This window comes from Catharus ustulatus, chromosome 3 (genome assembly GCF_009819885.2).
Source record: "Catharus ustulatus isolate bCatUst1 chromosome 3, bCatUst1.pri.v2, whole genome shotgun sequence".
NCBI classification, from domain to species: domain Eukaryota; kingdom Metazoa; phylum Chordata; class Aves; order Passeriformes; family Turdidae; genus Catharus; species Catharus ustulatus.
In genome coordinates this window covers 13441822-13449840 of record NC_046223.1, presented here as the reverse complement: position 1 = coordinate 13449840, position 8019 = coordinate 13441822, and positions in this window count along the sequence as shown.

The window sequence follows — 8019 nt, the reverse complement described above, 5'->3', positions numbered from 1 at the left end:
TGAATCATATTTTTGACAGCAGACAGCTGCAACATCTATTGATCAATGATCAATTGAGCAAAAAAAGATAGAAAGCCAAACCTGTATCGATTTGCCATTTGTCATTTGAGATGTGTTTTAAGGAAAGCGGAGGCAAGCAGAGCTTTAGCATTCTTGCATGAGAGATGGACTCGTCTCCCTGACAAGCCCCAGTGCAGACAAAACAACAGGAGCACAGCCAGCTGTGCCAACAGCTGGGCAGAGCTCTTCTGGCTACATTTCTTAAATTTTGATTCCTCCTGCCTCCCTCAAAAAGCTTCCAAAAGCTTTCCTGATCTAGGTACCCCTGCTCCCATCTCCCCATCCCATGTATGCTGCACATCTCAGAGAAATTCCCTCCTGCCCCTTCAGCAGAGGAGAAAGGAAGGTGCAGCAGAGGGACCACGACCATGGCAAGGGAAAGAGAAGCACAGGGCACGTTTCCAAGTAGAATCACTTTTGTTATTAACCAAAACATTGCAATTTTCAGTTGAACTGTTTTCAGTATTCAAATCTGCACCCTTTATTTCCCTCTGTCTTTTTCCAGACTCCCAGGCAGGCCAATACCAAAACATTTAGGAATGAGGGCAAGAGGTGTGGAAAATCAGAGTGAGCATGGAAAAGCAGTGCAATTATTTTTGTTTAATATTAATATACTACTGAAACCTGGCTAGTAGGCATGGGACAGAGAGAATGTAAATTACTGTTAGGTCATGAAGCAGCTCTCAACAGCATGCAGAAGACTTCCCTTAGTGGAAGGGAGTACATGCATATTCATAGCCTTTTACCAAAGTGGTGAAGAAAAGAGAAGCAGTACTGTGGAGGCACAGGGCCCAACAGAGACCATGGCCCTTCCCCAGAGGGAAAGCCCTGGAGACAAAAAGTTTACATTTCCCCCTGAAGAAGTAACCCTTAGGCAGCTTCTCAGGATTTATGGCAAATTCTCTCCCACAGCGCTGCTCAGTTGTATGCAGATATTTTGTACTCCATTGGCTCTCTCCCTTTGTTCCATCCCTGAACCTGAACAATGATCAGAGCCATCATTGGCCCTGTTGCTCTACCCTGGCCCCTGCTTTGTCCCTGGGCTCCTTCACTGAAGAAGAGTGAGTAGAGATCTCTGTGGAAGCCCTTATGGTGGCTCCAATCCTTTTCTTCAGTGTCACCAGCAGCAGCAGCTTGTGACTGAGCTGAAATCACTCACCAGTAGCAGACATGCTTGTGCCAAGGATGTTCCTTTAAGGACGCTTCTCTGGGAAGGCTGCTGACCACCACTGCCTTCTGCAACACAATACCCTCCTTTGACTTGGAATTCCTACTTCTGTTCAGCTGGGAATAGAGATAAAATTAATCAAAGTACTTAAATAAGTTTATTTCTGCCTTAATCAGAGGTGTGCAAATAAATAATTTTTCCAGTTCAGTAGCTAAACCAAAATAACAATTGTAGAAATATTTTTAAGATTTCTGAACTGAAACTTTAGCCTCCCTGAAGTATTTTCAGTGAGCAGAGAATACTTGATTTAACTGGAATAAGGTGGTGATTCTTCACGTTAAGTAATCCTTATTTATTTTAAACACACTTATTTGTGGTAAGAAGTGGCCAAGTTTGGAAATGAGACCCTCTGCACATGTTGTTGGCAGTGCAGGACTAATCCACAGCCCCCCAGGGGCTGGTGAACCTCACCAAAACCCCACAGACCCAAAAATCAGAGCAGCTCTGTATGTCAGAAAAAGTTCCAAGTGTGACATCCAGCTTTCCAAAACCATGGGAATTCTGCCTATTTTATTTGGGTGGCAATTTAAAAATGCCAATTTAAGCATAGTACGTTTTATTAAAGAAGTTGATGTATTCAGTGTGAAACAAGCTGATTTTCAGGCACACACACCTCCCTGTGTTTGGGTCTAGGTTATAAATGCAAGCTGCAGCACTAAGTACAAACAGAATAACTGCTCAATTTAATTTTAGGCTTTGATTTAATTCATTAACTTGGTGACATCTTGGGTGAGGAAAGATATTTGGTACCCAGGAAGTAGAGGAGGAACATTTTTAGCATGAGGAAAAGTAAAGAAGTCATTTAGTCCTCTGGGAAAGAGAGGGAGAGAGAAAATGAGAGCAGCAGGTAATTTATTGCTGTTTTATGAGAAGCTGTAAGCTGAGAGGAGGGGATAAAAATTATAAAGTGCTGTAAAAACAATATCTGTATTGAGGCCCTGATGTTCATTGTCCAGAGTTATGAGTTGCAGTTCCCTGGCTTGTTTCTTGCTGCTCCTATTTCAGACATGAAGAAGGAAGCTGGGAGTTCTAAAACCTTGTCCCTTTTATTCACCTCTGTGAATCGCTCCCATATAAAATATTACCTTTCCTGACAAGGTAAGGTCTTGTCTCCAGAACGCCCTCTGAGCCCTGCTACTGCCAGCATAGCAGAGCAGAGCTCAGGGCTTGGTCCTGCTTGGAGCCTGTCACAGGTGGGGTCGGGGAGGTGATGGCCTGTGGGGTTTGCACACATATTTAGAAAGGAAGTGGCAAATCCCATGGAGATGTTGCTTTACATTGCACTCAAGTTCATTTTTTCCAAAGCTGCAACTTCCCACAGACCTTGTCTTAGGGATCCACTAGCTGGGCATGCGGTAGGGATCCTGGAGAAAAGTCACTGCCTCCTATTCCCTGAAAGAGCCTTAGGACTCCAGACACTCCCTCTCATCTTCCCAGTCACCAATTTGAAATCCTTTGGGGTTCTTCAGATTTGACAAGAACACCCCCACACATCCTTAAGAAAATGAAGATGTTAATGAATTAAATTCTTAGCTCTCACAAATGTCCTCTGATACCTTTGGGGACACAATGATCCTGATTTTCATTCACATGAGGAGCTGTTTATGCTGCTGCAGTAAAAAAATTTCCTATCTAGGCTTTGCTGTAAATCCAAATTAGGCCCCAAATGCTGCTTCTGGGGAGAGGATTAAATTTATCACAAGCAATTGGTATGTAATATTTTGTATTCCCCAAGCAAATCCTTCTAGTGTAGAGTGAGAGACCCTGCATTGTGTCTGTTATCCAAATGGAAGGACTCTTTTTCTTCGTGTTAGACAAAATACTAAAAAAAAAAAAAAAAAAAATTCCTTTACAACTTTCCTGTATTGACAAAAGTTTTATAATTTTTTCATGTCTAAAAGATGCCAAAAGAAAAAAAAAACCCAACAAAAACTAGTAAAAATAATTACCAGAGCCTGATTTATTCATTAGAGTGACAAATGACCCTGAGATTGTCTCAGTTGCTCAGAGCAGGGTGCTAATAATGCCAAGGTCTTGGGTTCAATCCCATAGGGGCCATTCACTTAAGAGTTGGACCTGAAGATCAGTGTCCCCTCCAGCATGCTCTTCTCCAAAACCTCAGCCCCTCTGTCCCTGTGCAGAGCTCACAACCCAACCTGGCTCCCTCCCTCCCTTCTTCCCTTCTTCTCTCCCTCCTCTTGCAAGTCAAAATAACTTGTCAGCAGTCCAACTGCATTCCACTGCTTCATATTTATTCATGCTGGCTTCTGAACCAGACACAATAAATATGCCCACCTTAGGCTCTGAATACCCTCTCCTAGGATGTACAGTTCATGGTAATCAATAAATATGCAGAACCTGCTGCTTCCATTGCCAGAGACTTGGAAAATCCACATTCACTTCTTCCAATTCCTACTTCAGTCCTACTTTGGTTCACCTCTTCTTTAAAACACCCGGGCTATTGGGGGGAGGTATTCTAGAAGGCTCTACTTCCCAAAGGATAGTCTAAATCTTCTTCATCTTGCCTCTGGGTTTCACCCTGAACATATCAAAGCCAAAGCAAATGCTGTGAGAGGTAGTTAAGAGCAGCTCTGAGGGTCAAGGGTGAAAACCACACTCCAGAACCTAGTCCATGCTTCAGTTTTGAAAAGCCATAGTCAGGGCAGTAGTTCAAGGAGTTCCTTAGCTATCTTAATAGAAAAAAAAATCAGAAAACAAAGCAAAACCCAAAGAAACAGCAAACAAAACACATAGGCAGAAATGGGAAAACCCACTAGAAGAATTTATTCTTTTCAAAAACTGACACTGCACAACTGAAGAGGTGCTCCCAACCACATTGCTGGATTTATGCTCTGGAAATACTGAGCAGTTTAGCTGGTCTCACCTCCAAGCTGAGGGAAAAAATCAGACTTATATCTAGTACTGGGAGTCCCACAGCTAAAGGCACTGAGAGAAGCACAGTTACTAGTCTCTGAAGAGTTAGGAGCGGAGAAATTCTCCATCTGGTTCAGGTAGACTGCACCCAGCTTCTGTCAGAGCTTCAGAGGGTATCAGAGACTAATTTATATCATCACTATAAGAGGCACCAGTGCTTGGACAAACACTTATTCTTCCGTTCTTGCAGAAGCTGATTTTGGGATAAGGCAAAGGCATTTATATCTAGTCCAAGGGGCTTTTAGGTTTAAAGCTTTAGTCACTGGAGAGATCTAAGGATCTGCAGGGATTTCATTCATTTGTAGCAAAGTTGTGGCTGCCTTTAAAAAGGCAAAGAACGGAGCAAACTTTGGGTGTGGGAGCTTTCAGAAATGTTAAAGGAGGTTTCATTTCCAGAAAGAATTATCTTTACAAATGTCTAGCAGAGAACAAAGTGAACAAAATGAGAACCCTGGTTCAAACATGTGAATTACAGATTCCTTGATCATTTTTATCTGTCCATTCATCCATTCCCTGCCCAGGGAGTTTTGTACTACAATATGAGCCTTCAGATGTGTTGGGAATACCAGGTGGCAGCATTAATATGCTTCTCTATCACCCAATCAGTGGCAGGAGCTTGGAGGGAGCAAAGTTTTCAGCCTTTATATATGCAGAACAATGCTCAGCCACAGATCCACACCATGAGTAAGTCACGTGCAGAAAATCCCACTCCACACAGCTTCTTCAGCACACAGTAATCAGCCCACGCATAAGTGTTAATGGTGCTGTTTAAGCTTTCTTGGTGCTGTTTATTAGATGAAGATAGGTCGTTCATCCCACTCCTCACAGCTTCCACTGCCAACACTGCCCTGGTGCAACACTGAGAAGAAAATGAAGGGAAGACACATCACACCCCCAAAACCTTTCTCTCAGGTCTTTCTCAAAGCTGTTTGGCACTTACAAGTCAAGAGGTGCTTGCTGCAACAAACTGGTGAGAGGTTGTGTCAAATGCTGAAATAAAGGCTGTCTCACATCTTCATGCTCCTGGCAGCCCCTGGCACTATGTGAAGCCATGCCCAAAGGGGAAATGGCAGTGCCCTGGTCCTGCTAAATCCTCTTTTCATCCCTCATGCTGCTGTTTGGGAACATGAGCCATGATAGGGGGAAGTGTTAATGCTGATATCTAGTGTATAGAGCTTGAGTTTCTCTCCCAGCCTTACTTATTTAGATTTAACAGGTAACTCCACTGGTCAGGCTGGACTTCCCAGCCAGAGGAGGGGAGCCAAGCCACATGTTCCATGTCATAAATTTCAAGCCTGTCACCCTCTGAATCTGCTACTGATAGAGGTAGTATTAGCAAGGTACCAGGTGTACCCCACACTTGCAGCCTATCTGATGAGAAGGAAGATGGAAAACAGGATGGCAGGAGGAAGAGGGAGCCCTTCTGCTCTTCCTGGTCCTGTTTTGGTTCCTCCTCTTCCTCCCATTCATTATTTTGCTGTCTCCTTCTCCAGTTCTATTCCCCAAAACCTGCCACCAAAACCTTCACAGACGTTCAGAAATTTTTGTATTTAAAATTAATATAACATAATAAAAATATGATAAGCTTTATTTATACAATTTTGACATGAACTATACAAAATTTATTTAGATATAATTTTATATAAAATTTACATACTTAAAGTGAGAGGCAGGATGGAGAGCTTGATGTTTTCTGTCTACCCTCTACAGCTGGTCATTCTGGTGCTCCACTGAGGAGCACCCAGAGGTTGAATTTCCTTAGTCAGCTTCTTCCCTGCCTCCATACATTCTCTCTGCTAGTCCCACTAATGGGTACCCATGGAAATAGGCATCCAGCAGCTTGGGAGCACAGACCTAAGGACACTTCTTTTACCCCAGGATTACTTAAATAGAAAAATCAAAGCAGTCTAAGGGCTTCAGTGCAAATTGATAGCATTAAAAAGTGGTGAAAGCTACCTCAGAAAGCCTTTGCCCTTCTTTGTGGTTGGGATCCTAGAGCTCTGCTTTGCCATGAAAAGTTTTCTAATTCCCTGCCTCCATCCAGAGCAGGGTCTGTTCCATCCATACCTGCAGTGCTCCTTGCACAAAGAAACCTTCATCTCATGTGGGGACTGAACAATTAGTGGCTGCCTACAGAGCGCCAAAACTTGGCCCCGGTAATGAAATGAAGGTGAAAATGGTAATTAAGCTTTCCTAACGAGGAAAAAAAGACAGACTCAAAGGAACTGAACATAAAAAGAAAATAACAAAAGCTCTGTCAAAATGTACTGCACTATTCTTAGCTTTTCTTTATTTTCTGGGGACAATAACTTTGCATTAATGTAGTGTCTTCCATATATTGATCAATTAAAGGTTCCACTACCAGCCAGAAATACCATCATACTAAAGAGGTGAACAGTGCTGTCTTGGCCAGAGAATACCTCCTGAACCAGGGACAGAGCCCAGTTTTTGAAAATGCCTTATCCTGAAATTCCCTCACCATGGTATCCCTCCCTTTCTTCCTTCCCTATTAAAATAATTTTTTTCAAGACAATAAACTCAAACAGCTTTAATGAAATAACCTCTTGGAATTATTACCAGGGCAAAGGAGAGACTGGGGACCTTCTTGAATGTCCATTATCATACAAACACAGAATCATGCAATTGTTTATGGTGGAAAAGACTCTCAAGAATTCTTTGGCCTGCTCTGTAGGTGGGTGATGTGTTGCAGAAGGAGGATGAAGCAGGGATGTGAGGAGGCATGGAGGGAGCAAATTCATGCTGTCTGAGACCAGGAGATCCTGCTCTGGTGTCTGCACCTCTGAGAGCCAGGGAGGTCTCCCCCTGCTCCTCCACTTCAGTCCTCCAGCTCCCACATTGAGAAATCAGAGAATCATCGTAAAAAATGGTCTGGGCTGGAAGGGATCTAAAAGAGCACCTGGTTCCACCCCCCTGCTATGCTCCCTGCTATTTAATGATTTATTACTGATCCTGTAGCTCTGTCTGGGGTGCCAGCCCAGTGTTATGGTACCATCCAAGGCCCCAAATCTTGCTACTCTATGCCACAGTGGTCAATCCAATCTTCCATAAAAAGGCTTAATATGGACAATCCCACAAATTAATTAAGGAGAAAGGAAACAGTGAAAGTGAAGTGTTGTGGGGGTTCAACTGCTGTGGCTCCAATGCCATTACTATAAGTAGCTGGAAAATAAGGTGTTGAGGAAGGAATAATGCACAATATTCAGCTCTGTGGGCTGGTTTAAAACCCAGTTGAGAAATTACATCCTCTCAAGGCTGCTCTCCTTTCCCCCCAACCTCTTCTGATAATGGAGAACACTGGGAGAAATTATAGGTTGGAACCTAAAGTTGCTGAAAAACCACAATAACCACCACAATACTCATGAAAGAGTGTACAAAAGAGAGAGATATTTTTACCCATGAAGGGTGGGCATTCACCACCAAACAAATAAAAACACTTCCTGAAGAGGCTGTGTGGGATAGAGTAGACAGGGCTAAAAATTTCACCCCCTTGTCCCTGTACCCAGGGCATTGTCAAAAAACCAGAAGGATAACAACATTGCATTTAATAGTAGCTTTCCTATGGCTAGAAATGAATATTTTAAAGAAAGAGTGAGGATACTCACAGGAATGATGAATATTAATCAAATGATGAATATTAATCAAATTTGAGCATTTATTTATTTTGAACAACACTAGAGCTTTTCTCTTTTTGTCAGGGATTGCCTTTTATTTGCACAGTGCCTGAAGCTGCTTCTCTCCTCTGGCCTGAGCCATTATGGTAATAATGAGAAGAACAA